The sequence below is a fragment of the Oncorhynchus mykiss genome, chromosome 1 (genome assembly GCF_013265735.2).
Source record: "Oncorhynchus mykiss isolate Arlee chromosome 1, USDA_OmykA_1.1, whole genome shotgun sequence".
Taxonomy (NCBI): Eukaryota; Metazoa; Chordata; class Actinopteri; order Salmoniformes; family Salmonidae; genus Oncorhynchus; species Oncorhynchus mykiss.
In genome coordinates this window covers 50,889,316-50,915,436 of record NC_048565.1, presented here as the reverse complement: position 1 = coordinate 50,915,436, position 26,121 = coordinate 50,889,316, and the positions used below count along the sequence as shown (strand labels likewise).

The 26,121-nt window shown below is 44.6% G+C and overlaps 1 pseudogene; it reads left to right on the top strand.

Moving 5' to 3' along the window:
• Window positions 1–17,907, top strand: part of LOC110532401 — a 93,869-nt pseudogene extending 75,962 nt beyond the window's left edge.
• Window positions 17,908–26,121: the final 8,214 nt, after the last annotated feature.

Genomic DNA, 26,121 nt, shown 5'->3' with positions numbered 1-26,121 from the left:
GCAACCGCTGTGTCAGATTTTTTTTAAACGTTACAAAAAAAGCATACCATGCAATAATCTGAGACGGTGCTCAGACGTAAATATATATCTCCTCCATGTTGGAGTCAACAGAAATTCGAAATTACATGATAAATATTCCCTTACCGTTTGATGATCTTTCATCAGAATGCAGTGCAAGGAGTCCTAGTTCCACAATAAATCGTTGTTTTGTTCCACAATGTCCAATACTAGTGTCCAATTAGCTGCATTTGCTAGCACTTTCAGGTCACGTGCCCAAAAGCTGACACTGGTCCAGGAGAACTCGGACGAAAATTTCAAAAAGATATATTCCAGGTCGAATAAACTGGTCAAACTAAGTAGAGAATCAATCTTCAGGATGTTAGTTTCATTTATATCCAATAACGTTCCAACCGGAGCATACAGTGCCTTGCGAAAGTATTCGGCCCCCTTGAACTTTGCGACCTTGTGCCACATTTCAGGCTTCAAACATAAAGATATGAAACTGTATTTTTTGTGGAAGTGGAATTTTGCACGCCCAATTTTTCAGTTTTTGATTTGTTAAAAAAGTTTGAAATATCCAATAAATGTCGTTCCACTTCATGATTGTGTCCCACTTGTTGTTGATTGTCCACAAAAAAAATACAGTTTTATGTCTTTATGTTTGAAGCCTGAAATGTGGCAAAAGGTCGCAAAGTTCAAGGGGGCCGAATACTTTCGCAAGGCACTGTACGTTTTCATCTGCAGCCAAATGGAACGATGGTGATATCAACAGACAAATGCGCAACCAGGAAATGGCATTCTGTCGGGACAGTGACTCATTACCCTCCCATTCGGTCAGGTTCACACCAGAGGCTCCATTCCACGTTCTACTGAATGAGGACATCTAGTGGAAGGCGTAGGAAGTGCTAACAGATCCATATCTTATTTGGAAGTGAGGAGGCGATGACTTAAAATTAGACCCGCATTCAGAATTTCACTTCCTGTTTGGAAGATTGCCTGCCCTATGAGTTCTGTTATACTCACATACATAATTCAAACAGTTTTAGAAACTTCAGAGTGTTTTCTTTCCAATAGTAATAATAATATGCATATATTAGCAATCTAGGACAGAGTAGAATGCAGTTCACTATGGGCACGCAATTCATCCAAAGTGAAAATACTGCCCCTTATCACCAACAAAGTAAACAAGTCAGCCATATCAGCTATGTTTTTTTAAAGGCAGTAAATGAGGCTGAATGAATTGTTTTGCTACCAGACAAGGCTCCGCTGATAGCCAGGTGTAGCAGTGGTAAGGTGTTGGAACTCTGCAATTGGGACAGCTTTATGTAGGCCCTAACAGTTTGTGGGCACGGTTTGTCACCTTCATAGTGCAATTAATGTATTGTTTAGTGTTGTGTTGTGTAGTGTAGTGGCTTTGCTGGCATGCATTTGAAAAAAAAACAATTGTTTGCCCCACCAAGACGTACATACTAAAATCGCTACTGGCCAAGATCCATACATTCTCATATGTTACCTCCGTCAATTTCTCTGCAGCAGAAGTTGTTCTGTTCATCAGCTCTTACTGTACTTTCAGCAAAGCAGTAAGTTGCTGATATTTGTTTTCCAAACAAATGGTGAAACTACTAAATGACTGAGAGTTTGACTGTGTGATATTAGATTGCTTCTTGTGTAAATATTTTCTGTCTGGATTTTAATGATTTGTATATATTTACTCTTGTAAATAGGAGAAGGCTAATGTTAACTAGCTAACATTGCCCATAAGTGGAAGTTAGGCTTGCGAGAAGGTATTTTAGTCAGGCAGCCTAAGTCAACAAAAAATAAAAGTATGTACTGTATGACAGAGGTATAGGCCATTTTGTCAACATGAATGAGAGGAGGATGGCATTGGCGTTTCTCTTCAAGTAGTGTGAGTCAACATGTTTTTCTACTTGCACGAATGCACACACATACACACGCAGACAGAAATCAGAACCATGGACAGCCACATCATATTTACAGTGCCTTGCGAAAGTATTCGGCCCCCTTGAACTTTGCGACCTTTTGCCACATTTCAGGCTTCAAACATAAAGATATAAAACTGTATTTTTTTGTGAAGAATCAACAACAAGTGGGACACAATCATGAAGTGGAACGACATTTATTGGATATTTCAAACTTTTTTAACAAATCAAAAACTGAAAAATTGGGCGTGCAAAATTATTCAGCCCCCTTAAGTTAATACTTTGTAGCGCCACCTTTTGCTGCGATTACAGCTGTAAGTCGCTTGGGGTATGTCTCTATCAGTTTTGCACATCGAGAGACTGACATTTTTTCCCATTCCTCCTTGCAAAACAGCTCGAGCTCAGTGAGGTTGGATGGAGAGCATTTGTGAACAGCAGTTTTCAGTTCTTTCCACAGATTCTCGATTGGATTCAGGTCTGGACTTTGACTTGGCCATTCTAACACCTGGATATGTTTATTTTTTAACCATTCCATTGTAGATTTTGCTTTATGTTTGTCTTGTTGGAAGACAAATCTCCGTCCCAGTCTCAGGTCTTTTGCAGACTCCATCAGGTTTTCTTCCAGAATGGTCCTGTATTTGGCTCCATCCATCTTCCCATCAATTTTATCCATCTTCCCTGTCCCTGCTGAAGAAAAGCAGGCCCAAACCATGATGCTGCCACCACCATGTTTGACAGTGGGGATGGTGTGTTCAGCTGTGTTGCTTTTACGCCAAACATAACGTTTTGCATTGTTGCCAAAAAGTTCAGTTTTGGTTTCATCTGACCAGAGCACCTTCTTCCACATGTTTGGTGTGTCTCCCAGGTGGCTTGTGGCAAACTTTAAACAACACTTTTTATGGATATCTTTAAGAAATGGCTTTCTTCTTGCCACTTTTCCATAAAGGCCAGATTTGTGCAATATACGACTGATTGTTGTCCTATGGACAGAGTCTCCCACCTCAGCTGTAGATCTCTGCAGTTCATCCAGAGTGATCATGGGCCTCTTGGCTGCATCTCTGATCAGTCTTCTCCTTGTATGAGCTGAAAGTTTAGAGGGACGGCCAGGTCTTGGTAGATTTGCAGTGGTCTGATACTCCTTCCATTTCAATATTATCACTTGCACAGTGCTCCTTGGGATGTTTAAAGCTTGGGAAATCTTTTTGTATCCAAATCCGGCTTTAAACTTCTTCACAACAGTATCTCGGACCTGCCTGGTGTGTTCCTTGTTCTTCATGATGCTCTCTGCGCTTTTAACGGACCTCTGAGACTATCACAGTGCAGGTGCATTTATACGGAGACTTGATTACACACAGGTGGATTGTATTTATCATCATTAGTCATTTAGGTCAACATTGGATCATTCAGAGATCCTCACTGAACTTCTGGAGAGAGTTTGCTGCACTGAAAGTAAAGGGGCTGAATAATTTTGCACTCCCAATTTTTCAGTTTTTGATTTGTTAAAAAAGTTTGAAATATCCAATAAATGTCATTCCACTTCACGATTGTGTCCCACTTGTTGTTGATTCTTCACAAAAAAATAGAGTTTTATATCTTTATGTTTGAAGCCTGAAATGTGGCAAAAGGTTGCAAAGTTCAAGGGGGCCAAATACTTTCGCAAGGCACTGTAGCTTACGCTGATTGTCTTTGGTGTCTTTTAGTGGTCATTGTATTACACTAAGCAGAGGTGATTTGATGAAGTTGAAATGGTGCTGGAATAGTGGAAGTAGCTCCTGTTCTTTTTCTGTGGTTCCCCTTACAAGAAAATATTACAGTCAGAGTGTAGTATAACTGCAGTACACTGTAATCTAACTGTAGTTAGAATACAGTATAACTGCAGCACACTGTCATCTAACTGGAGTTAGAATACAGTATAACTGCAGTACACTGTCATCTAACTGGAGTTAGAATACAGTATAACTGCAGCAGGCTGTAAATACTGCGTCCAAAAAATATGTTTTTTTACTGCAGTAATGTTGCAGTGTAAGTGCAGTTACAGTGCAGTATAACTGCAGTTAAACTGCAGTACACTGGAGTTATTCTGCAATCACTGCGTCCAAAATACCACAGTCGACTGCAGTTACTGCACTTTTACTGCAGTTTCAAAACTGCAGTCTTTTTTCGCAAGGGTCTAAATCAATAGTTGTTTTGTGGTCCGAAAGTGTCGGAAACATTAACTTGGTTGACCCTGCTGTAGGTCATGTATCTGTCTGTTACTCTACATGCTATATGCTTTGTGGACCACACTGGCCAGAGCTTGCTATCCTGTTTTGTGCTAAAACAAAAGGTGTGGTTGAATTTATTCTGCCACTGTGTCTTCTTATTGTCTCGGCCTTTAGCAAGTTTCTCATTGTTGCATTTTTTGCTTCTGCTTGAGTACTACAAATCGCTCAATTTTAAATCTTTATTGCAAGGTAATTCGACTGCACATGTTAATGCAAAAGCTCAAAATCTATCTTATACTGCCACCTGTTGGGAGTTTGTGGAATTTGACTGCTCGGAAACTATTTGAAATTGTGCTGTATTTGGTAGTCTGCACATGTAAAATCGAAATATTACCGGCGAGCCACCAATCAAGGCTCTGCGAGCTTCGCAATGACTATGCCTGACCTAACACAACACAGCCTACAACTCAGACACCTTAATATCCTCCACAAAGAAATAAACTGAAAACTGAGAATATGCGTCAACCTACTTAATTACTCATATTTTCTACCACGCAATGAGTTTGTTCATGCATGAGACAAGATGATGAATCACCATTAGTCTTGTGAGGTGCCTATGAGAAGAAAATGTTTTCCACCTTTCAGAAATAGAGCCTATGGTTAATGAATAAATCAAGCCACACTGAACAACCTATAAAGAACTAAGTGGTCTGATGCCAGTCACCTGTTTTCACCTGTTCTAAGAAATGGCACTTTTGTATGTCTCAATTCATCTCTGAAAGGTTGATAACTAAGAGGAGAGAGAAAACATCACTCTTTTGACAGTTGGGCAAAGATTGTCTCACAGACTTTTAGGCTGATTGTTATAATACAATCATTCAGAAGTGATGTGCTTGTGAACAGCCACTTTGCCAAACTTTGAGATGTCCAATTGACAGCGCTAGATGACATGTTGTGAACGTGTAGTAGGTGAAGCACCGACCAGCCGGTTAGAGAAAGGGTTGCTTATGCAAGAGTCCTTCAGGTCTGAGAGCAGTCAGCACATTTCACATTCAGCTGTAAGCTCTTATCACCATTGTGTGTATAGCAGCAGGGCCTAGATGGTTGAATAGCCATCAACATCAGATGTCTATAAAACTCCAATAACAGCCCCTCTTCAGAAGTACAGATACAGTGCAGACTGCTGCCTATTTTGATATTAAATGCAGTGATTGTGATGAAATTGTTCTGCACAGAGATGTGATCACTATAGGAGATTGCTGCATCTATTCAGCCACTGCTTCAACAGATAAGCAGGGTTTTATTGGATCAAAAAGGGGCTTAGGTGGTGGGCGTGGCACGGGGCGAGGCAATGGGTGCTGTCGGCAAATTTCTTGCAATTCTACACATTTTGCCATGGAGCTGAGAGAACATTTTGGTTAAAGCTGTATCATTTTGCTCCAACATAGTTCTTCTCTAAGATTATATATATTTATTTAAAACATATAGGTACACAATCTTTTCTACATACCGTATATCAGGTTTTAGCATTTTCCCATTCCAGAATTTTGAAATCCCAAGGATTTCAATGGCAGAGCAATCCCTGGAGGATGTTTAGAAGGTTCTGTGACTAGTAAGAAACCACTGGTTGCAACAAGCACTGATGGGGAATACTCTGTTTTCCCTCATCTTAATAAACACATTGACTTACGTGTACGCTCTGGCAACCTGTCATGCTGCCTGGGCACACAGTAGATATAGGCCCAATAGGTGAATACAAAATGTGTTTTCCTGAACACGCATTAAGATTGATTTCTCTGCCCTAGTAGGTACAAAATTGTGTCAATATCATGCAGGCGCAAACAGTATGGTTAGGTTCTGATCTGTATGTCTGGGAGATATGGCTAGTCTGGCATATCTGTCAACAGATAGTCCCAAAAACCTCACTGAATAATGATCTCAACCCCAGTACATACAATATGTCATGTTATCATTTCTCATCCTCTCTCATTTTTTTTAATGCATTTTACTAGGCAAGTCAGTTAAGAACATATTCTTATTTTCAATGACGGCCTAGGAACAGTGGGTTAACTGCCTGTTCAGTGGCAGAACGACAGATTTGTACCTTGTCAGCTCGGGAATATGAACTTCCAACCTTTCGGTTACTAGTCCAACAGCTCTAACCACTAGGCTACCCTGCCGCCCCAATTTCCACCTCTATACCCGTCTCTATCCCTCCTCCTGCCTTTGTATTCTCTGTAGGAGTGGAACATCACCCGGGTGACCTTTGGGAAGGAGAGAGATGAATCCATCATTCAAACGGCCCAGGAGTTTGTAGTGGAGACAATAGTGGGGAATTCTAACACACCCTACAACTTGGACAGGTTAGTCACTCACTGTCACATTCAGTAGGAAGGGTCCAATAAGTGAAATGCTTCTCTCCGCGATAGTGCTTACCTGCAAAAATCGCTGAAGCTGTAGACTTATATTTCCCTCACTAACTTTAAACATCAGCTATCCGAGCAGCTAACCGATCGCTGCAGCTGTACATAGCCTACCTACCTCATCCCCATATTGTTTTTATTTACTTTTCTGCTCTTTTGCACACCAGTATTTCTACTTGCACATCATCATCTGCACATCTGCACATCTATCTCTCCAGTGTTCATTTGCTACGTTGTAATTACTTGCTACTATGGCCTATTTATTGCCTGACCTCCTCATGCCATTTGCACACACTGTATATAGACTTTCTTTTTTTATATTGTGTTATTGACTGTACACTTGTTCATTCCATGTGTAACTCGGTGTTGTTGTATGTGTCGCACTGCTTTGCTTTATCTTGGCCAGGTCACAGTTGTAAATGTTCTCAACTAGCCTATCCGGTTAAATAAAGGTAAAGTTTAAAAAAAATTTAAGAATTTTAAAAAACCTAGTCACAAATCTGTTAGTGCTCTGTAGCCAGAGGACAATGACCATAGGAGTTAGTAAGACGACATAAACAGATCTGGGACCAGGCTAGTGCTTACCTACCCATGTCATTTGAAGTTATTTCTGATTAGTCCGATAACTGTACATTCAATAGTGATTTGAATAGTATTTGAATTTTGAGCTCAAACTGTTTCCGGTGGCATATTCAACACGGTTGCTTGCTGGATAGAGAAGAGCCAACTGGAAAATAAGAGTGCAAATTGAGAAAATGCTAGCGGGGAGGGAAACGTCACATCTAAGAGCATGTTCAATTATAGGCCGTGAACACTGAGTTTTCGGAGAGGAGGACGCACGGAATACATAGTTTGAAGATGTCAACCATATCTTTAGTGTACAACATGACATTTCTCCCTCCATGTCAATGAAAGGGAAGCGGCAGGGGAGCAGTGGGAGCACTGAGCAGAAAAATCCAGAACGGCAAGTCAGGTTCCAGAAAATCCAGAACCCCAGGACAGTGTAAAGTGCAGAATTGGTGGGGTATTTTGCCCGGGAGGGATCAATAAGATTATCATTTCTACTTTCACATTTCCACAACTTCTGTTGTCAGCACAGTAGCTTCCATTCAGCCTATTTCGTACTATCCAGTAGGCTAACCGATGTCAGTATGTTACTGTAACTAAACTAGAGCACAGTGGGTTACATAAATGTGATCGATGCTCGAAAGACACGCATGCTGCGAGCAAAGCTCCGGAGGTCAAAGGGGAAAAAGCTCTCACTGATGTAGAACCAACTGAAAGAGTTTTGATGTTTTACTTCCTACAGCAGAGTCCCATAGCTCAGTGCTGTCACACCACACAACGTGTACAGGCTCCAAGCAGTGAGGAGATGAAATAGCTAAGCAGGGAGGCAGTCACCGTGGCAGACTTGCGAGTGGCGGCCCGGTAGGGTGGCAGTGCTCAGCCATTACAAACCATGTTTCTGCTGGAGACTCATGGAGGCTCTTGATACGCCTGTTTGGCCCGGCCCACAACAGGGAATGATCCAATAGGAAGGTCTGAAAGGCTCCAGCCTGCACCGATATAGATGACGTGCTGTAACTTCATCAGTGCATGGTTAGGGAATGGCTATGTAGATACTGTCCGCTGTTCTATAATGAGTCATGATGCTGCCATTTTATTATAATTTGTTAAATATATATTTTATATGTACTTTGTTGTACATCCTGTATATGAGTAATGGAGAAGATGAATAACAACTTGATAACTATGATCAAATCAAGTACCATGACTATGTTTACTTTACAAGTTGACTATAAATCATTTATACAGTAGGATTTTAGATTTTACTAAATGTAAAAACTACAGAATTTCAAAAAGTAAAACTGTATTGGTATTATGATGTTTTGAATTGTGCTGAGAAAGTATGTACTGTGTAGTTAACTTGAAACAACCAGTTTGTTGGTGTGCAAAGATTGCCAGATCAGAGTCAATTGGCATTTCAAAAAGTTATGCTCTATTTTAATCTTGAAATTATGTTTTAATAATTTCTACCCCTACATTTACAGTGCCTTCAAAAAGTATTCAGACCACTTGACTTTTTCCACATTTTGATACATTACATTGATTGGAGTCCAATTGATTGTACATGATTTAGAAAGGCACACACCTGTCTACATAAGTCCTACAGTTGACAGTGCATGTCAGCGCAAAAACCAAGCCATGAGGTCGAAGGAATTGTCTGTAGAGCTCCGAGACAGGATTGTGTCGAGGCACAGATCTGGGGAAGGGTACCAAATTAATTATGCAGCATTAAAGGTCCCCAAGAACACAGTGGCCTCCATCATTCTTAAATGGATGAAGTTTGAAACCATCAAGCTCTTCCTAGAGCTGGCTGTCCAGCCAAACTGAGCATTCGGGGGAGGGCCTTCGTCAGGAAGGTGACCAAGAACCCGGTGGTCACTCTGACAGAGTTCCAGAGTTCCTCTGTGGAGATGAGAGAACCTTCCAGAAAGACAACCACCTCTGCAGCACTCTACCAATCAGGCCTATATGGTATAGTGGCCAGACGGAAGCCACTCCTCAGTAAAAGGCACATGACAGCCCGCTTGGAGTTTGACAAAAGGCACCTAAAGACTCTCAGACCATGAGAAACAAGATTCTCTGGTCTGATGAAACCAAGATTGAACTCTTTGGTCTGAATGCCAAGCGTCACCTCTGGAGGAAACCTGGCACCATCCCTACGGTGAAGCATGGTGGTGGCAGCATCATGCTGTGGGGATTTTTTCAGCGGTGGGGACTGGGAGACCAGTCAGCATCGAGGCAAAGATGAACGGAGCAAAGTACAGACAGATCCTCGATGAAAACCTGCTCCGGAGTGCTCAGGACCTCCGACTGGGGTGAAGGTTCACCTTCCAACAGGACAACAACCCTAAGCACACAGACAACAGACAGACTTGAACACGATCAAACATCTCTGGAGAGACCTGAAAATGGCTGTGCAGCAATGCTCCCCACCCAACCTGACAGAGCTTGAGAGAATCTGCAGAGAAGAATGGGAGAAACTCCTCAAATACAGGTGTTTGAAGTTTGTAACGTCATACCAAAGAAGACATTTTTATTGACAGCATCATTTCCCCACACCAATAGTATTGTTATTGACATTTCTACAAAATTACCTCGGGCCAAGTATTCAGAAACTGTCTCAGAGTAGAAGTGCTAATCTAGGATCAGTTATGCCTTTGAGATAAGTAATGAGTAAGATCACAAGAACAGGATAATCAAATCAAATCAAACTTTTTTGTCACATATAATCAAATCAAGTCAAACTGTATTTGTCACAACAAGTGTAGACCTTACCTAAAGGACCTGATCTTATATCATCACTCTGATTAGTTTCATGAATATGGGCCCAGATGTCAATGTTTTAATCTCACTGTCCCTCATGTTTCTGCTGTTATCAGGATAATTGAGATGGACAACGGCAGTCCTCCGCTGACCTTCAAGAAGTTCCAGGCCTTAGGGAACAGGCTAGAGCTGCCTAGGAAACCCATGCCCACCATCACACAAGAACAACTGGACAGCTGTCAGACGAAGACCGTAGACAACCACAGACCGACACTACAGCGTCCCCTGTTCTGGAAGAGCTGGGTAATCAATCAATCAGATGTATTTTACAGTGCCTTCGGAAAGTATTCAGAACCCTGGACTTTTTCCACATTTTGTTGTTACAGCCTGAATTTAAAACGGATTGCATTTATAGTTTGTGCCACTGGCCTACACTCAATACCCCATAGTGTAAGCTTAAATGGCTTGAGTCAATAAGTATTCAACCCCTTTGTTATGGGGGGAGGTTCTACAAAACTAACATATGGAGTTGTTTTAAGATGGTCATACCAAGGATCATTTAAAGCATTTGATTTTGAATTTCAGGACCCTTTTAGGTATCGAAACAATTATTTGATGAAACATTGAATTTGGCCTTACTGCTATTAACCCACAGAAACGCATTGAATAAAACATTTTAAACTGGTAGCTAGCTTCAGATGTTTCCCGTGACGCTTGTGGGGGTTGTAGAGCAAAACTGAACACCATCATGTTCGTGAGAGCATCATCTTTCCATTCCTTTCGTATTCGTTTGAACGCTACAGACATTTTGGTGAGAGGATTCATTTTCGGGATGTCTCATGTTCCGCAGATGTGGAAGACCGCCATTGGTGCATGCGGTGGATATCTTTAGCTTAGACTGGTTTTGATGGGGATTTTTTTTGTTTTTTTGTGGGGCACAGACATCGAATCTATGGGGTTAACCCTTGGTGCATGCATTATGCTTTGGATGCTGTATCAATACACCCAGTCACTACAAAGATACAGGCGTCCTTCCTAACTCCGTTTCTGGAAACCGCTCAGGGATTTCACAATGAGGCCAATGGTGACTTTAAAACAGACTTTAATGGCTGTGATAGGAGAAGACTGAGGATGAATCAACAAGATTATAGTTACTCCACAAAACTAACCTAATTGACAGAGTGAAAAGAAGGAAGCCTGTACAGAATACAAATATTCCCCAAAAAATGATATATTTCTTATTTCACCTTTACATGCATCCTGTTTGCAACAAGGCACTAAAGTAATACTGCAAGAAATGTGGCAAAGCAATTACCTTTTTGTCTTGAATACAGTGTTATGTTTTGGGCAAATCCAATACAACACGTTACTGAGTACCACACTCCAAATGTTCAAGCATAGTGGTGACTGCATCATGTTATGGGTATGCTTGTAATTGTTAAGGACTGGGGAGTTTTTCCAGGATAAAAAATAAACGGAATGGATCTAAGCACAGGCACAATCCTTGGGAAAACCTGGTTCAGTCTGCTTTCCACCAAAGACTGGGAGATGAATTCACCTTCCAGTGGGACAATAACCTAAGACACAAGGCCAAATCTACACTGGAGTTGCTTACCAAGAATGACAGGGAATGTTCCTGAGTGGCCGAGTTACCAGGTTGACTTAAATCTGCTTGAAAATATATTGCAAGACCTGAAAATTGTTGTCTAGTAACGATCAACAACCAACTTGACAGAGCTTAAAGAAACTTTTGAAGAATAATGCCCAAATATTGTACAATCTAGGTGTGCAAAGCTCTTTCGCCTCGATCACACCGACAGCATTAAATCCATTTTAATCCCACTTTGTAACACAACAAAATGTAGAAAAAGTCAACTTTCTGAAGGCACTGTATAAATCCCCTTTTGCATCAGCAGTTGTCAGAAAGGGTAATCCAGACTAGAGAGAAGGGACTCCGACCGTATGGAAGTGGAGTCTTTTTTTAATGGAAGGTCGTTTTAACTTTGACCGAAATCTACTCTTTTTGTTTCATTAACACCTGGTGGAACAACAGTGTGATTGTACAGTATAATATAGTGCTGGACACATTTCCACCATTGTGATATCCAGAACTGTTACATCCTGTTATTCCTCACACACTGTGTGCAGTACTGTCTGTTGACAAGGAGAAATAGAGAGTCACAGTGTCCATGTACATTTGGTGCTTGTTATCTGACTGTGCTTGACTTGTACTCCGTTCTCCAGGATTCAAGACTCAAGGACTGGACCCAGCGATGTGGAAGGGTGAGGAGTCTGAAGCACTAGAGACTCTACAAACACTTAGACAGAAAAGCCTGGGTGGCTAACTTTCAGTGGACCAGGATCAACATGTGTTCGCTGATCGCCATGTAATATTCATGTAAAATAATAGAATTTGAAAAAACTAGACTTGATACCTAAATGATACCATGGCAACAAACAAACCAAAAACATGGAGAAAGCAAGTGATTTTAACACATTTTGTCAGGTTTTTGCTCTCAAAATCACACTTTGAAATGGTATTAAAACAACAGAATTGGATGTGGGTCGTTCCACCTCCAAAAGCACAAGAAAGAGAATTTTGACACACATCATCTCAGATCGTTCTGATGTCGTTTCCGTTGGAAACCGATAAGATTACCATTCCTGCAACATTCTTTTGGAGCACACAGCACACCGCACACAGCAGGGCTCAACATTCAACTGAATGCTACTGCCCCGAGTCGATCTGACAGGAAAGTGAATGACGAGAGCATAATTTCAATAGCAGGTGATTTTATATTTCATTTTATGGGCTGAGCAAGTAGCCTATGCAGCAGGGATCATCAACTAGAGTCAGCCGTGGACCGTGTAGTGTTTTTTTCTGTATTATCAAATGAGGAAAGACAAGCTTATCACACAAGTCAGAGTTATACTTCTTTATTCACTTATTAGTAAGGGAGCAGGTCAATACAACACACACATACAAGGTGAATCGATTGAGTGCTCTAATAATACAGAGAAGCAAGGGGTTTATATTGAAACACAAAACTGCTTAGTCATGGTTGGTTCCACCCTCCCTGGCAGATCAGGGCAATTTAAGCTACCTTGTTTTCATCTTGTGGCTATGTGTATCGGGTCATAGCAGACGTTGGTTCCGTTTACTCCCTTCTCTACCAAGCTAGCCTCCGTTCTCTTCTCTCTCCCCACAGCTGTGCCCTTGGAAGACAGTAAAAGAACAGGATGGGCCGAAGGACAGTGGTCACTTCTCAGAGGCTCTTTGTCTTATGCCGTGTGACCAGCTTACTCAGAAGCAAAGATAAATGGAAATAATACAGGTCTCTCTGTTTTTCAAGCTGATTTCTATCCCATGTCCCTGACTACACGCCTAGACCAGCTGATCTCTATCCCATGTCCCTGACTGCACGCCTAGACCAGCTGATCTCTATCCCATGTCCCTGACTACACGCCTAGACCAGCTGATCTCTATCCCATGTCCCTGACTCCACGCCTAGACCTGCTGATCTCTATCCCATGTCCCTGACTCCACGCCTAGACCAGCTGATCTCTATCCCATGTCCCTGACTCCACGCCTAGACCAGCTGATCTCTATCCCATGTCCCTGACTCCACGCCTAGACCAGCTGATCTCTATCCCATGTCCCTGACTCCACGCCTAGACCTGCTGATCTCTATCTCATGTCCCTGACTCCACGCCTAGACCTGCTGATCTCTATCCCATGTCCCTGACTACACGCCTAGACCAGCTGCGGGGAGTGAACGTGGAAGAAATTAACCATCCTTTCTCAGAAGCACAGCATTGGCACTAAAGACATGTCTATACTATTGTTAAGCATATTAACGGTTAAATATGAATATTAAACGAATCAGGTAAAAATGTGATTTTTTTTTTTCTCACAGCCAATTTTTCCTTGAGTGGATGGTCGGTGGGGGGGGGGTCAAAACAGGCACTGATTCAAATCCCCAGGCCTGAATAAGAGCGTCTACTAAATATATAAAATGTCAACAGAATTACAAATCATTTGTAGACTGCAAATTGACTGCAAGAAACCCAAACAGATATAGTTTGGATAAAACGTAATAATTTCAAACCTTACATTTGTTAGGAGGACATATAAAAGTAACCTGTAAAGCTTGTCATAAGCACGTTGCAAATATACATCTGGGCTAAGACACAAAGCATGTTATCAGTTAGTCAGTGTCTTAGAGCATGTAACATTGGGGCTTTTCTCTATTGGGGCTTTTCCCTATTGGTGCTTTTCCCTAAAGGGGCTTTTCCCTATTGGGGCGTTTTCCCCTTGTCCATGTGTTTAAAGAGCTTTTACCGAATACAGAATGTCAATGCAGTGTTTTCTTTACCTTAGGCTATTACTTCCACATAACAGTCCAATATGTTTCTCACAAATACAAGACATTTAAACACACATAAAAGCATTGGGGGACATGGGGATTTACTTAATATACAAAGCATGGCATAAAGACAACCGAGCGTAAATCATAGTCCACAGACGATAAGACGCAATGCATAGCTAAACTGCTTTGAGACCACCATCTGCGAGGGATGCAAATCACAAACGCTCACCTCACCACAATTCCCAACCAAACCGGCTCCGCTACACATCCTCTATTCATTTTAATGTGGTGACATTGGAGAAATAGCTTGAGCTGCTCTGAGAATTTTAAAAGCACGAAAGCCAACGGTCCAATATACTCGAACACTGCTGTGCATACACATACACGTTTTTGGACTATGATAGACGCTTAAGAGAGACAGTAGTGCCGCTTCACTAGAATCTGACTAACTGTATTCTGTGCTGGTTGGTTTTGCCTGTCAGGCATTTGAGGAGGTGCTCCTGGATGCAGACGGGAGTATAAACTCAGGCACTGGATGTGGCTCTCCTGCAGTGTCTTTCTTCCAGCAGTTCTTCCACTGCTACTCTCCTGTAGGCTTCGGGACGAAGGAAAGACCCCAGAGGAGACTACATCAGGTACACACACACACGCACGCACACACACACACGCACGCCCGCACACACACACACACACTAAAGCAGGGTACACACCACACACACATACGCACTCACGTAGACACATAGACACGCGTAGACACATACACACACATAGACACACACGTAGACACACACACATGCACACTAACTCCAGTACACACTACACACACACTACATCAGGTACTGACATAGACACCCACACTACACACAAACACAGACACTCACTTACTGCCCTCCTGGGCTTCAGACAAAAGACGGTGATTGGTCCGTGATTACCACAACATTTGTGCTTTGGCAGAATAATTGATGCAGCTGCTTGCGTCAATGAGGCCTACCCTCTTTCCCTGCTCTGACATTCGTAGGCTTCATCTGCGCGGCACCTTCAGCATTTAGATGTTTGCAAAATGGCTTTCGCAATATTCAATCATAGTCTTTATTCGTTGAGTGACAACCAACGTAAGTTTCTGGGTCATTGTCACCAAATGCGGTGTAGAAAACGGAGCTGTGTAGGCTACCGGAGTGGACACAGCTCACATCTTACTGCTGATTGGGGCTTTTTGATTGCCAGGTTCATTGTAAACAGATGTGGGTTTGTGTCTGCTTTCAACAGTCAGTGCATTTGGTAACTTTTACATGATCAGGGTAAAGGTGTCATTTCATAACAAGGACAGCAACCATTTTTTGGGAGAGAGCAGCTCTCCTCCGTAAACTTCCAAACGGTCACAACCATTTGCTTTTGAGATGGGGGTCAAATCCAAAACGGTGTTATATTAATTCCCTAGTTATGTCATAGCTCATTTCTAAAAATAGATTTTGACATATTACTATCTCAAAGCATTTGAATCTGCTATATGACAAGTTAATCAGTGGGTGATGAGAATGTTGGATAACAAGTGGGGACACAAAAAAACAGACATTTCCCCCCCTAATCTGTTAGTGGTAGATGTACACACACACACACACACACACACACACACACACACACACACACACACACACACACACACACACACACACACACACACACACATAAACACACAGAGCCACTCACTCAGAGAAGTCAATTCAGATAGATCCAGGTCAGCTCCTGAGCTCCATCAGTACCGTATTAACATTTTGAATAGAACATGAATAGGTTCATGCAACAATTGTTAGTACATCGAATCGCATTGATTCGTTCCGTGAATCTAATTGAATCGCACCGAATCGTTTCAAACTAAAAGTGTCGTTCCTGTATCGTATCAGAGCCCACGTATCTAGATGTGTATCAAATCGTGCTTGTAAGGAGGGAGAGATGCACATCCCTAATAACAATGCCTGTCCCTAACATATCTGTGATAGTCTATCTCACAGGCGCTACATCCTTACGCTAAAGGACTATCCCAACTACTACATCTATGAGCCGTGGAGAGCCCCAGAGCCTGTCCAGAAAGCAGCTTACTGCATCATGAGTGGACTACCCTAAGCCCATGATCAACCACACAGAGGGCAGCAGGCTCAACATAGAAAAGATGAAGAAGGTCTTCCAGCAACTCTCCCACTCGTTCTCTTCTGATTCCACATCATGGTTCTCTCTCACAGTTCCTATTGAGAACTGAAGCAATTTGGCACTTGATTTGGCCCACAACTCCACCACAATCCTCTAGCTAGTCATTTGACTCTTTTTGCATCCTGTTTTTACAAAGCACTTCTCCTGGCTTATTCTATGGACGTAGAGAGAGCCACCTAGTGGTTAAATGTTGTTGTTGTTTTTTTCTTTGGATGTCCTGCATTACCATTTTTTTCCGCGTTATGTTTTCATTCTGCCATCAGTCGTTATGGAGGCTATTTCCAGTCAGTGGCTGCCATGGTAACAGTGATGTAACGTGTGTGTGTGTGTGTGTGTGTGTGTGTGTGTGTGTGTGTGTGTGTGTCCATCAGGTCTCCTGGCCTCTGTGCCCACCACCCAGGAAGAGGCAGTGCCTCCACCAACAGACGACTTTTAGATCAGCAGCAGCACCTGTGGTATGTCGTTTTTTTTATTTATCATTTAATTAACCAGGAAAGTCCTGGTCAAGAAAGCAGCATTTTCCAGGTTTTAGTTGCTGCTTTAGATTAACGTAAAAAAACAAGCTATGATTTGAAATGTAATGCTTGAGTTTTCTTTTCTCAAAGTTTCAATGTATCAGCTAAACAAATACATGTCGTCTAACAGAAAGTGAAGGATACATGTACAGGAAAAAGACATGACCAATCTAAACTCTATTTAATGCAGTCACCCACACACACGTTGTCTGCCCAGTCCAACACTCTGAAGAGAGGCAGGCCCTCCGAACCATAGAGCACCCAGAAGTGCACCCACCCGAAACACCAGCACACCATCACTGCCCAAGGAGACAACCGGCAACAACAGGAACAGCACAGGAGCAGTGGGAGGAACAATCAGAGCAGCAGGCTGTAGAACAGCCAATGGATCTGCAGTGGCACACGATTATAAGACACTGGGTTGTTCTGTATTCTGAAATGTGAGACATTTTACTGGAACCTCTTCAGAAGTCATCAAATTTCTGTCAAATAAAATCTTTCAATACTCTTTCTGTAGGCCAGGGATCATCAACTAGATTCAGCCATGTGCCAATTTTTTTTCAGTGGATGGTTGGGGGGCCGGAACATAATTACAAATCATTTGTAGACTGCAAATTGGCCGCAAAAAGCCCAAACAAATACAGTGGCTTGCGAAAGTATTCACCTCCATTGGCATTTTTCCTATTTTGCTGCCTTACAACCTGGAATTAAAATATATTTTTTTTGGGGGGGGGGTTGTATCATTTGATTTACACAACATGCCTATGACTTTGAAGATGCAAAATATTTTTAATTGTGAAACAAACGAGAAATAAGGCAAAAAAAGTTATGCTTGAGCGTGCATAACTATTCACCCCTCCATCCCAGTCTCAAATCTCTGGAAGACTGAAACAGGTTTCCTTAACGAATTTCCCTGTATTTAGCGCCATCCATCATTCCTTCAATTCTGACCAGTTTCCCAGTCCCTGCCGATGAAAAACATGGTGTTCTCGGGTGATGAGAGGTGTTGGGTTTGCACCAGACATAGCGTTTTCCTTGATGACAAAAAAGCTACATTTTAGTCTCATCTGACCAGAGTACCTTCTTCAATATGTTTGGGGAGTCTCCTACATGCCTCTTGGCAAACACCAAATGTGTTTGCTTATTCTTTTTCTTTAAACAATGGCTGGCCACTCTTCCGTAAAGCCCAGCTCTGTGGAGTGTAAGGCTTAAAGTGGTCCTATGGACAGATACTACAATCTCCGCTGTGGAGCTTTGCAGCTCCTTCAGGGTTATCTTCAGTCTCTTTGTTGCCTCTCTGATTAATCCCCTCCTTGCCTGGTCTGTGAGTTTTGGTGGGCAGCCCTCTCTTGGCATGTTTGTTGTGGTGCCATATTCTTTCAATTTTTTAATAATGGATTTGATGGTGCTCCGTGGGATGTTCAAAGTTTCGGATATATTTGTATAACCCAACCCTGATCTGTACTTCTCCACAACTTTGTCCCTGACCTGTTTGAAGCGCTCCTTGGTCTTCATGTTGCAGCTTAATTGGTGGTGCCAATATATACAATATATATACAATATATACTGAGATCATGTGGCAGGTCATGTGACACTTAAATAAAGTCCAACTGTGTGCAATCAAACTAATTATGTGACTTCTGAAGGTAATTGGTTGCACCAGATCTTATTTCGGGGCTTCATAGCAAAAGGGGTGAATACATATGCATGCACCACTTTTCCATTTAAAAACAAATAAAAAAGTAATTTTAAAAAGTAATTTTTTTTCATTTCACTTCTGTCACGTTCTGACCTCTATTTCCTTTGTTTTTGTATTTATTTAGTATGGTCAGGGCGTGAGTTGGGTGGGCAGTCTATGTTTGTTTTTCTATGTTTTGGTCTAGTTCTATGTTCGGCCTGATATGGTTCTCAATCAGAGGCAGGTGTTCGTCATTGTCTCTGATTGGGAACCATATTTAGGTAGCCTGGGTTTCACTGTGTGTTTGTGGGTGATTGTTCCTGTTTTTGTGTTTGCACCAGACAGGGCTGTTTTGAGTTCTCACGTTTCTTGTTTTTTTCCGTTAGTTTGTTCATGTATAGTGTCGTCAATAAATACAATGAACAACCACCACGCTGCGCTTTGGTCCGCCTCTACTTCACAAGAAGAGAATCGTTACAGAATCACCCACCACAACAGGACCAAGCGGTGTGGTAATGGGCAAAGGAGAAAGCAGCAGCAGGAGCAGCGCGAGGAGGTATGGACATGGGAGGACGAATTAGACGGTAAAGGACCTTGGGCTCAGCCAGGAGAATATCGCCGCCCCAAGGAAGAACGGGAGGCGGCGAAAGCGGAGAGGCGCTGGTACGAGGAGGCAGCGCGGCGTCGTGGATGGAAGCCCGGGAGTCAGCCCCAAAAATTTATTGGGGGGGGGGGCTAACAGGGAGTATGGCTACGCCAGGTAGGAGACCTGAGCCAACTTCCTGTGGTTACCGGGGGGCTAGAGAGACCGGGCAGGCACCGTGTTATGCTGTGGAGCGCACGGTGTCCCCAGTGCGGGTGCACAGCCCGGTGCGGTACATTCCAGCTCCGCGTATCGGCCGGGCTAGAGTGGGCATCGAGCCAAGTGCCATGAAGCCGGCTCTACGCATCTGGTCTCCAGTGCGTCTCCTTGGGCCGGCTTACATGGCACCAGCCTTGCGCACGGTGTCCCCGGTTCGCCTGCATAGCCCAGTGCGGGCTATTCCACCTCGCCGCACTGGCAGGGCGACCGGGACCATTCAACCGGGTAAGGTTGGGCAGGCTCGGTGCTCAAGAGCTCCAGTGCGCCTGCACGGCCCGGTCTATCCGTCACCACCTCCACACCCCAGCCCTCCGGTGGCAGCTCCCCGTACCAGGCTGTCTCTCCGGCCCATCCGTCCAGAGCCTTCCTCCTCTCCAGCGCTGCCGGAGCCTCCCGCCTGTCCGGCGCCTCTGCCGGAGCCTCCCGCCTGTCCGGCGCCTCTGCCGGAGCCTCCCGCCTGTCCGGCGCCTCTGCCGGAGCCTCCCGCCTGTCCGGCGCCTCTGCCGGAGCCTCCCGCCTGTCCGGCGCCTCTGCCGGAGCCTCCCGCCTGTCCGGCGCCTCTGCCGGAGCCTCCCGCCTGTCCGGCGCCTCTGCCGGAGCCTCCCGCCTGTCCGGCGCCTCTGCCGGAGCCTCCCGCCTGTCCGGCGCCTCTGCCGGAGCCTCCCGCCTGTCCGGCGCCTCTGCCGGAGCCTCCCGCCTGTCCGGCGCCTCTGCCGGAGCCTCCCGCCTGTCCGGCGCCTCTGCCGGAGCCTCCCGCCTGCCCGGCGCCTCTGCCGGAGCCTCCCGCCTGCCCGGCGCCTCTGCCGGAGCCTCCCGCCTGCCCAGCGCCGCCAGCGCCGCCCGTCTGCCCAGCGCCGCCAGCGCCGCCCGTCTGCCCAGCGCCGCCAGCGCCGCCCGTCTGCCCAGCGCCGCCAGCGCCGCCCGTCTGCCCAGCGCCGCCAGCGCCGCCCGTCTGCCCAGCGCCGCCAGCGCCGCCCGTCTGCCCAGCGCCGCCAGCGCCGCCCGTCTGCCCAGCGCCGCCAGCGCCGCCCGTCTGCCCAGCGCCGCCCGTCTGCCCAGCGCCGCCAGCGCCGCCCGTCTGCCCAGCGCCGCCAGCGCCGCCCGTCTGCCCAGCGCCGCCCGTCTGCCCAGCGCCGCCAGCGCCGCCCGTCTGCCCAGCGCCGCCAGCGCCGCCCGTCTGCCCAGCGCCGCCAGCGCCGCCCGTCTGCCCAGCGCCGCCAGCGCCGCCCGTCTGCCCAGCGCCGCCAGCGCCGCCCGTCTGCCCAGCGCCGCCAGCGCCGCCCGTCTGCCCAGCGCCGCCAGCGCCGCCCGTCTGCCCAGCGCCGCCAGCGCCGCCCGTCTGCCCAGCGCCGCCAGCGCCGCCCGTCTGCCAGGAGCCGCCAATGCCGCCCGTCAGCCAGGGGCCGCCAGTGCCGCCAGTTAGCCAGGGGCCGCCAGTGCCGCCAGTCAGCCAGGGGCCGCCAGTCAACCAGGGGCCACCAGTGCCGCCAGTCAGCCCAGCGCCAGCGCCGCCAGTCAACCAGGGGCCGCCAGTGCCGCCAGTCAGCCAGGGGCCGCCAGTGCCGCCAGTCAGCCAGGGGCCGCCAGTGCCGCCAGTCAGCCAGGGGCCGCTAGAGCCCCTCCGCCCGGAGCAGCTGTCCCTCTGTCCCGAGCAGCTGTCCCTCTGTCCCGAGCAGCTGTCCCTCTGTCCCGAGCAGCTGTCCCTCTGTCCCGAGCAGCTGTCCCTCTGTCCCGAGCAGCTGTCCCTCTGTCCCGAGAAGCTGCCCCTCTGTCCCAAGCAGCCCCTCTGTCCAGTGGGGTCATTGAGAGGGGTGGGCATGGTGAGTAAGCCACGGAGGCGGACAATAAGGCGGACTGAGACAATGGCGAAGTGGGGTCCGCGTCCCGCGCCAGAGCCGCCACCGCGGACAGACGCCCACCCAGACCCTCCCCTATAGGTCAAGGTTTTGCGGCCGGAGTCCGCACCTTTGGGGGGGGGTACTGTCACGTTCTGACCTCTATTTCCTTTGTTTTTGTATTTATTTAGTATGGTCAGGGCGTGAGTTGGGTGGGCAGTCTATGTTTGTTTTTCTATGTTTTGGTCTAGTTCTATGTTCGGCCTGATATGGTTCTCAATCAGAGGCAGGTGTTCGTCATTGTCTCTGATTGGGAACCATATTTAGGTAGCCTGGGTTTCACTGTGTTTGTGGGTGATTGTTCCTGTTTTTGTGTTTGCACCAGACAGGGCTGTTTTGAGTTCTCACGTTTCTTGTTTTTTTCCGTTAGTTTGTTCATGTATAGTGTCGTCAATAAATACAATGAACAACCACCACGCTGCGCTTTGGTCCGCCTCTACTTCACAAGAAGAGAATCGTTACAACTTCACCAATTTGGACCATAAAATGTGTGTTTGTGTGAGTGTGTGTACATCTACCACTAACAGATTAGGGGGGGAAATTTCTGTTTTTTTGTGCCCCCACCTTGTTATCCAACATCCTCATCACCCAATGATTAACTTGTCATATAGCAGATTCAAATGCTTTGAGCTAGTAATATGTCAAAGAAATCCATTTAAATTACAGGATGTAATGCAACAAAATAGGAAAAACTCCAAGGGGGATGAATACTTTTGCAAGGGACTGTATGATGTTAGACTAAAACATAATCATTTCAAACCTTGCCGACATTTGTATGCAATCACGTGTCTCTCTATGCGTGGGAATACTTGGGAACAGCTATCTTAAATAAAAATCAATTGGAGTTTATTTCCTGGTGTTTCTCCAGTCTTTCCATGCCAAGAGTGTGTAAAGCTGTCATCAAGGCTAAGGGTGGCTATTTGAAGACTCTCAAATATAAAATAATTTGTTAAAATATGTTGTTTCCCACTTTTTTGGTTACAACATGATTCCATATCTGTTATTTCATGTTTTTTATGTCTTCACTATTATTCTATAATGTAGAAAATAATTAAATAAAGAAAAACCCTTGAATGAGTTGGTGTTCTTAAACTTTTGACCGGTAGTGGAAAAGACTGGAAAAACACCAGGAAATCAACTCAAATAGATTTTTATTTAAGATATCTGTTCCCAAGTATTCCCAAGCATAATATAGAGACATGTGATCGTATTGTTTTATTTTCCTTTGCTCAGCAAAACTGGGGGGCCAAACAAAACCACCCACGGGCCAAAGTCGGCCCGCAGGCTGCCAGTTGGGGAAGCCTGCTGTGGGCTATTTGTAGAAATTTAACCAACTCTGCAATTTGGTTTCTGTGTTTTTCGGAGCTTGCCATGTGCCATGTGGGACAACAACATTACCAACAACGACGAGACGGCCTACAGGGAGGAGGTAAGGGCCCTCGGAGTGTGGTGTCAGGAAAATAACCTCACACTCAACGTCAACAAAACTAAGGAGATGATTGTGGACTTCAGGAAACAGCAGAGGGAACACCCCCCTATCCACATCGATGGAACAGTAGTGGAGAGGGTAGCAAGTTTTAAGTTCCTCGGCATACACATCACAGACAAACTGAATTGGTCCACTCACACAGACAGCATCGTGAAGAAGGCGCAGCAGCGCCTCTTCAACCTCAGGAGGCTGAAGAAATTTGGCTTGTCACCAAAAGCACTCACAAACTTCTACAGATGCACAATCGAGAGCATCCTGGTGGGCTGTATCACCGCCTGGTATGGCAACTGCACCGCCCTCAACCGTAAGGCTCTCCAGAGGGTAGTGAGGTCTGCACAACGCATCACCGGGGGCAAACTACCTGCCCTCCAGGACACCTACACCACCCGATGTCACAGGAAGGCCATAAAGATCATCAAGGACATCAACCACCCGAGCCACTACCTGTTCACCCCGCTATCATCCAGAAGGCGAGGTCAGTACAGGTGCATCAAAGCTGGGACCGAGAGACTGAAAAACAGCTTCTATCTCAAGGCCATCAGACTGTTAAACAGCCACCACTAACACTGAGTGGCTGCTGCCAACACACTGACACTGACTCAACTCCAGCCACTTTAATAATGGGAATTGATGGGAAATGATGTAAATATATCACTAGCCACTTTAAACAATGCTACCTTATATAATGTTACTTACCCTACATTATTCATCTCATATGCATACGTATATACTGTACTCTATATCATCGACTGTATCCTTATGTAATACATGTATCACTAGCCACTTTAAACTATGCCACTTTGTTTACATACTCATCTCATTTGTACATACTGTACTCGATACCATCTACTGTATCTTGCCTATGCTGCTCTGTACCATCACTCATTCATATATCCTTATGTACATATTCTTTATCCCCTTACACTGTGTACAAGACAGTAGTTTTGGAATTGTTAGTTAGATTACTTGTTATTACTGCATTGTCGGAACTAGAAGCACAAGCATTTCGCTACACTTGCATTAACATCTGCTAACCATGTGTATGTGACAAATAAAATTTGATTTGATTTGATTTTGATTTGGGATTGCGTATGCTAGAGAGACATAGCAGAAGACTTCTGATGTCTTGTGCTCACCCTTTCCCTTCGGGCAAGACTAGTCACACACACACACACACACAAGCATACACAGAGTTGTACATACAATAACCGGTTTATGAGGTATAAGAGCAGCAAGAACATCTCTGTAATTGCCAATAATAATTTGCATACAGAAAGGTTGCAACCAGTGTATCATATAGCAAGTTAGTGCGTGTGTGTGTGTTTCAGCTTTCCTAAACTTTTTTTTTTGCTATAGTTTTTTGCAACACCAGACACTTTGATTCGTGAGTGAAAAACTGCCTTAGGACTACAGTAGAACCTCAAAGATACAAACCTTAGATTTACCAACTGACCGGTCAAGCGAGCAGGCAATATTAACATGGATGTTTTTTTTGTTATCCCCCCCCCCATAAAAAAACCCATTAAAACAATACACATTCATGTAAAATACGCAATTCATATTTTCTATACATTTCAGTGTTCCTAACAACCTCCATTTGTGATCTGAGCTTCTACTGTCATTCATCTGTTTGTCCTCTGTATGATATTTTGACTTCGATCACAACCATGTCGTTGGTTTAGAAACAAATATTTTGCCAAAAGATCCCATAACGATAATAGTGTCTATACTAATACAATAAGAACTAGTTCCGCTAAGTACCATGTGTATAAAAGATTTGTATTAATTCGCGCTATATTCTGTTTATATTTGCACATCTATCAGCCCTGTGTGTATATTATACTGTATATATTACCATAAAACACGTTTTCTTTGTTTGCACTGTTCTGTCTGTGGATCTGCCCAGAAAGGGATGAGTTTTGCCCAATGTATAGTCTACTTAAGTACTCAGGACAGCCATTTTGCATTCTTGCGTTGCATACTTAAATTGGCTATAAATAAGCCTTTAGGATATACTGACAGAGGTCAACTTCATTTCTATTTCCCGTTAACATCTAAAGCTTGTCATTATTTGTCAGTCACCAAATATTGTACATTCCATGCCAAAATAGTTTTATTTTCATTAAAGCGCTGATAGAATAGTGATCCACTCAGTCTTCGTGATTGTATCTGTATATGAACCTCTATACCTGATGCTGGACTTCACTGTTGATGGTAATAAATATAGTTAATTCATAGCATTGTATTTAAGCAATAAGGCCTGAGGAGGTATGGTATATGGCTAATATACCACGGCTAAGGGCTATTCTTATACACGACACAACGCGGAGTGCCTGGATACAGCCCTTAGCCGTGGTATATTGGTCATATTTCACAAACCTCTGAGGTGCCTTAATGCTACTATAAACTGTTTACCAACGTAATTAGAGAAGTAAAAATAACTGTTTTTTCATACCCATGGTCTGATATACCACAGCTGTCAGCCAATCAACATTCAGGGCTCGAACCACCCAGTTTATAATTGGTAGTAGGTAGTTACAGTACCACTTTTTCAGTACTGCGTTTCGCCACTGGAGGGCCACATGCAGTAGGTTCTTAGCACAGAATGTGCTGAAAGCTTTGTACAGTGCAGGAGGTCTGGAACTGAACTTGGACCGCGGGTCATCTGCACTTCACTCGAACAACCCTTATTTTCTGAAAATAGTTGTGTCTCATCAATGGTTATGTATCATAAATAGACTTATCAATTAATCAACAATCCATCAACTTTAGGGACAAACTTTGGTTTATTGAAGTGGTAATCTCAGGTCAGTTATAGCAATAGAGGCTTGTTATGTAATACTGTACAGGTTGTAGTCTGGGAGGAGGATGAGAAGGATGAGGTTTAACAGTGCTTTGTTGACCAGCAGTAACCCTTATGCCATCTCCTCAGGGATCACTGCTAACGGTCTGAGTCCTCTCTCTCCCTCTCTCTTATCTATTTCTTTCTCTCTCTCTCTCTCTCTCTCTCTCTCTCTCTCTCTCTCTGTCTGTGTGTGTGTGTCTCTCCCTCCTCTCTGTGTCTGTCTCTCCATCTCACACTCTCTCGCCTCGCTCCCTGATCAACTCTGATAGAAACAAATTCCTGAATGGTTCTGACGACCCGTCTGTTGCCGTGAACAGTAAAGAATAGAAGGGTGAGGAGGGAGAAACGAGCTAAAGGCTGTCTTT